This window comes from Elephantulus edwardii, unplaced genomic scaffold, assembly GCF_000299155.1.
Source record: "Elephantulus edwardii isolate Elephantulus edwardi_28Jun2011 unplaced genomic scaffold, EleEdw1.0 scaffold00170, whole genome shotgun sequence".
Taxonomy (NCBI): Eukaryota; Metazoa; Chordata; class Mammalia; order Macroscelidea; family Macroscelididae; genus Elephantulus; species Elephantulus edwardii.
The window spans coordinates 3,679,129-3,684,927 of NW_006399920.1; positions in this window are offsets into that span (position 1 = coordinate 3,679,129).

Genomic DNA, 5,799 nt, shown 5'->3' on the forward strand with positions numbered 1-5,799 from the left:
ATGGCACATAACAGCAACAACAACGCTAATAGGAAGCAAACAATTAAATATAAGGGAGGTAGAATTGCTGAAATCATTATCTTATGTGAGAAAAGGCAAGAATTTACAGTATAGGTGCAGTCAGAATAGTGTACCTTAGATAAATTAATGGGCATGTAACAGATGAAAGTATGGGAGAGAAAGGATTGTTTCGTTAAGAGAAGTCACCTCGTTGTCATTGGGTTGTAACTGACTGAGTTGACCCTCCACAAATTTCCAAAGCTGTACTTCACACAGGAAGAGATTATCTTTTCTCCCTACAAGCTACTGGGGGATTCAAATGGCTAGAGAATCTTACTCTTTAGGTTAGCAAACCAACTTCCTACAAATTGTTGGTGTTGTTGAATACCATTGAGTCAGAACCTACAGATTAGAGCACCAGAAAGCCCTTCAGAGAAAAGAAAAACCTATGAAATGGTTATCTAGGAGAAAAAGTTCATTGTTGTTGTTGTTGTTGTTATTGTGTGCCAGCAAGTCAGACCTGACCCGTATCTGACCTTCCAGCCGACTTTCAGAGGCACTAAGTTATATGGGAGGATATAGACTCTTTCTCCCACAAGACAAGGGATGAATAGGATAGTGTGTGAAATTTCCTACTGGAGAAATGCAATAGGATTTCCAGCCACAAGAAGAGTACCGAAGTTAGCAGACATAAATGCTGAAGGAGAACAAAACGGTTGTGTGATTTTATCAGCCATGTTCAGCAGGACAGCTGCAGATCCAGAAGAGAGTCCAGAAAAGATTTGGACTCAACAATTGTTAATGCCTTGCTGTGGTGGCAATCACAGAATTTCATACATGTTCATTGTCTTTCACATATGTTCACAGTCCTTTAACACAATAACAAGCTAAAGCACATCACATCTTACATTATTCCGTTTGTACCTTTTCTATATTCAGTGATGAATAGCCACACATTATGTCCTGATACGTGTCACGTTTGTAATTCAATGTTTTTTTAAAAAATGTTACTGTCCAAAACAACTATGAGATATCATCTCACCCCAGTTAGAATAGCAAAATCTAACAGAACAGCAAGCAACAAATACTGGCAAGGTTGTGGAGAAAATGGAACCCTGATTTACTGTTGGTGGGAGTGTAAAATCGTGCAACCACTATGGAAGGCGGGATGGCGCTTTCTCAAAAGTTGCAAATAGAGATACCATTTGACCCAGCAATTCCACTAGCGGGAATATACCCCAAAGAGACCATAACTGAAATCCAAGCAGATATATGCACACCCATGTTTATTGCGGCATTGTTCACAATAGCAAGGACTTGGAAAAAACCCAGATGCCCATCAACAAACAAATGGATAGAGAAGCTGTGGTATATTCACACAATGGAACACTATGCTGCATTGAAAAACAAGGAAACCATGCAATATTATTCAAAATGGGTGACCCTAGAGTACATTATGCTGAATGAAATATCTCAGTCATAAAAGGACAAATACTGCCTGGTGCCACTGCTGTAAAATGGGACTGATATTAGGGTTGGGGTAAGACTGAGAAAAACTGGATAAATTGTGTATACTGCATTGAAACAGATGAGGGAGAGAATAATTTAAAAGCCATATATGATAGGGTATTATAGTTATCACAAGAGTCCACAATTAAGGTTTCATAGTGGAGTGTACTTGGGGTGGTGAGAAGGGTGAGGGGGGATTGTATAAGAAAGAAAGAATTTTTCTTTTACTTTTCAAAGAGAGGACCAAACAGGGAGGCAGGTGGGAGGGCTGGGCAAGGAGAAAAGTACAACAATAAATTAATGGAAATTCAAAATCTCTGTAAATTTTCATTAAAATTATTAAAATTAAAAAATTTTAAAAAGAAAAAGAAAAAATGTTACTGTCCAATTCCTATTTTTTAAAAAATTTCTAATCTTGATTTAGGTTAGTGGTGTAACCCAAAATCAACTGTTTGACTCCACAAGCTACCCTGCAACTGAAATCAACTCAATTTCTAAATCTAAACCATTACCGTGTGTGTGTGTGTGTGTGTGTGTGTGTGTGTGTGTATTTATAAAATGTTTCTGATACTAGCCTGATAGTTTGCCTCTCTAATATTATTCTGAAAGCACATAATGTTCTTTGTAAAGTCAGTGCAATTTTATTTGAAGAAAATAGTATTCTTAATCCACAATGGAATATGCTTATCATTAAATATTCATAGATTGTATTGCTAGTACTTTCTTGGCCACTTTTAACTAGTTTATAGATAGCAAAAATATAATGTGTCAAGGGGCACAGCTTTGCCAGTCCCTTATTTTATTACAAATCCTTATCTCATCCAGTCCTTAAGATGATTGTAACACAGCAGTCTCAAGACTTTCTCTCTCAGAGAAAGTGTCTTAAAATTCAAGGCATTTTATAGTTTATTTCTAACCTAGTGATGTTTCACCATTTTGAAGGAAAGAGTTCAAGTATAAACTGGAATCTATTTGTATTCCTTAACTCTTAAACTACCTTTTAAACATTTAAACTTATAAAGTACTCTCAACGCACAGATAGGTGAGATACATATCAGAATTTGAACAAAATGGAAGATATTATTTTGCAAAGGGAAAAATCTTACTGACATCCACACTCCCCTCATAAATCATTTTCCTACTCTTCTGAAATCATAAATTATAGCAATATAATTAGTTCCCAAAACTCCTCAAGGCCAAGACCTAGCAAAGAAACGCTGTTCTCCTTGGGTAGAATTTTCCTTTACAATGAAAATCAATTCTCTAATTTAAAGAATCATATACTTTGAGAGCAGAAATAGGCCACTGCACTCTTTGTGTTAAATGATTTTTAGACTTTTATGGCTTTGACTACCTTTCTGTCCATGTATTGAACTCTGTCATAGTCTCTCTTTTAAAATATTGAACTAAGAACTAGACACAGTTATCCAGAGAGCACCTAACAAATACAGTGAGACCATTCGAGTTATCAGTTCCTTTGACTGAATGTTCTACTTCCACCTAAATAATGCTCTTTCTTCCTTGGACAACCACGTGACAATGTGGACTCATTTGGACAAGGCCCTGCAAGTTCACCATATTTCCATCCTCATCATCAGGTATGATTTTGCCTTTTTTGAAAATTATCTGGAAAGAGACTTAGCAACTTAATTTAACCAGAAACGTCTGATAATTATAGAAAGAATAAAGAAGATGACTTAAAAAGCAAACAAGCAAAATATTTATTGAGAGGTTAATTTTTCGAAGGTATACTGTTATAATTTTATAAGAGTTTTTATTAGGCAGGTATTATCTATTGCAACCCAGTTAGGTACAGGTATTATTATGTTAGCTTATAAATAAGGGACATGAAGTTTGGTTAGGTTGAGTAATTGCCTGCCCTAAATATTTTAAAAAGTCAAGATCCAAATGCAGTTGGTTGGCCTATACCTAATCCTATTCTTTTAACCAAGAAATTTCCTAAATGGCTGGGGTAATGTGCACCAAAAAACAGAGCAGATGAGCTGTCAGCCATACTGATAATTATGAACTACATCTGGAAGGAAACAGAAATAATAGAAATGCCCAAATCAGATGGTCCCTTTCCTAAATGATCACACATTACCAAATTAATATGGAATGTTTCTACCTGTACACAGTACTAAGTAGTAGATTAAAACATAAAAGAAGACTCTAGATCTAGAAAGGATTTTCGGTTTTTTCTTAAGTTTCGCTGACATCTGCATGTGTCCTTTAGTGTGTGCGAAGAAGCAAATACAGAGAGGTAGCTTATGCTGATAAAGAATGAGATGGAAAATTGAAAGGGTTTTAAATGATTGGAGAGGGGTAGTACCAATGACTAATCAGGGAGGACAGCACAAGGCTACTTTTTTCCCCTTCTGTCAGGATAAAAGAGGGTACGTATATGTGCAGACATAATTAAAGGCAGCAGAGATGGTGTGTCGGCAGGTAGCAAGTGGTGGAGGGGCAAGGGAATTCTTTCTCAATGACCTCAATCTGCTGAGGAAAATAGGAGACAAGGTCATGTGCTAAGAATGAAAAAAATTGAAACTGATTGGAAAGGACAGGACTAGAGCATCCACTCAGATGATGCATTAGAGAGCGAACGTGAAATAAATGGAAGAATTGTTAAGTGGCAGCGAGAGCAGCAGTGTTGTTACTTTGCCTGATAATACTGTCTGATGCTGGAATGAAGAACGCAGGAGGTTAGAATCGAGTATTAGTGGTCTTCATGGTGATCACTGGAGAGGAAAACAAGTCTGACATTAGAAGAGGCTGAGCAAGACACATATCTGGAATGCCTGGCCAGGACACTAAGCCAGAACCGGGTCTGTGCTCTGCACTCCCTTGGCAGCCTATACTTCTCTTTCACGTTGTTATGACAAAGGGTGATAACTGTTCATTATGTGAGTCTACCCGCAATCAACTCTATGCAAAGCATACAGTACAATAACTTCCTGGCATATAGTAAGAATTGTACAAAAGGTATTTGTTTGAACATTGACCAACTACATGGTAAGTCTTCTGCTACTTATGATAGTATAGTTCTTGTGGCATCATCGTACCTGGATTGTCTAACCCTCTTCAATTTTACATAACCTGACTCTTGCCTGCCAAATTGACACCACTGTTCTAACTTTTCAGACTAATTTTTTAGCTCCATAACAATTATTCTCCATGGTTACTATTTTCCAAATATTCCTATCCAAGATTACTGTCTAAATTCATTACACATGATGTCATGCCTACTCTTAGCACTGATTGCAGAGCAGTAACATCAACACAATATGCAAAGAAGTAATTGACTTGAAGTGTAGACAACGTTAAGAGACAAAGATAACCGGGTCGAAGTTGAATCTTCTGCTATTACAGTTATTGTTGTTGTTGTTGTTATGTGCCTCAAGTCAACAACAACTCATAACAACACTGTCAACAACGACCCTACCTTGAGTCAACCACACTGTCTCTGACACATGTGACCCTGTCATCACAGTCATCATGTCAATCCATTTCTTCCAAGGTCTTCTTCTCCTGCACTGACTCTTCAACCTTCCAAGCATAATGTCCTTCACCAAGGACTGGTCCCTCCTGCTATCATGCTCAAAGTATATGAAATGGATTTACCCTTGCCTGTAAGAAACAACCTGGGTTCACCTTCTCCAGGAAAAAAAAAAACCAACCTGTTTCTTCTCTTGGCAGTCTATGGCATTTTTAATACAATTTTCTAGCACCACAACTCAAAGACAATGATTCTTGTCTCATTCTATTCAGTGTCAAATTCTCAGATTCCCAGCAAGCAATTGAGAAGATCATAGCCTAGATTAGGCATATCTGAATCTCTAAACTGACATCATTGTTCTTTAGCACCCTGGAGAGGTTTCTGAGGCAGATTTTACCAATGCAACTTGTCTTTTGCTTTCCTAACGATTAGAGTGAAAGGTATTGATTGCAGATCTAAGCAAGATGAAGCTGTTAACAACTTCAATCTTTTCTCTATCGCTCATGATGCTACCTACCTATTGGCCTAGTGGTGAGACTTTTTCTTTTCTTGATGTTGAGATGCAATTAAAAGTTGTAGTCCTTGATCTTCTAAAGCAAGTGCTTCAAGTCCTCCTCTGTTGAAGCCATCTCACCTCAGTCAGAAAATCAAAATTTAACAGAACAGCAAGCAACAAATGCTGGCGAGGTTGTGGAGAAACTGGAACCCTTATTCACTGTTAGTGGGAATGTAAAATGGCAACCACTGTGGAAGGCGATATGGCGCTTTCTCAAAAAGTTGCAAATAGAGAT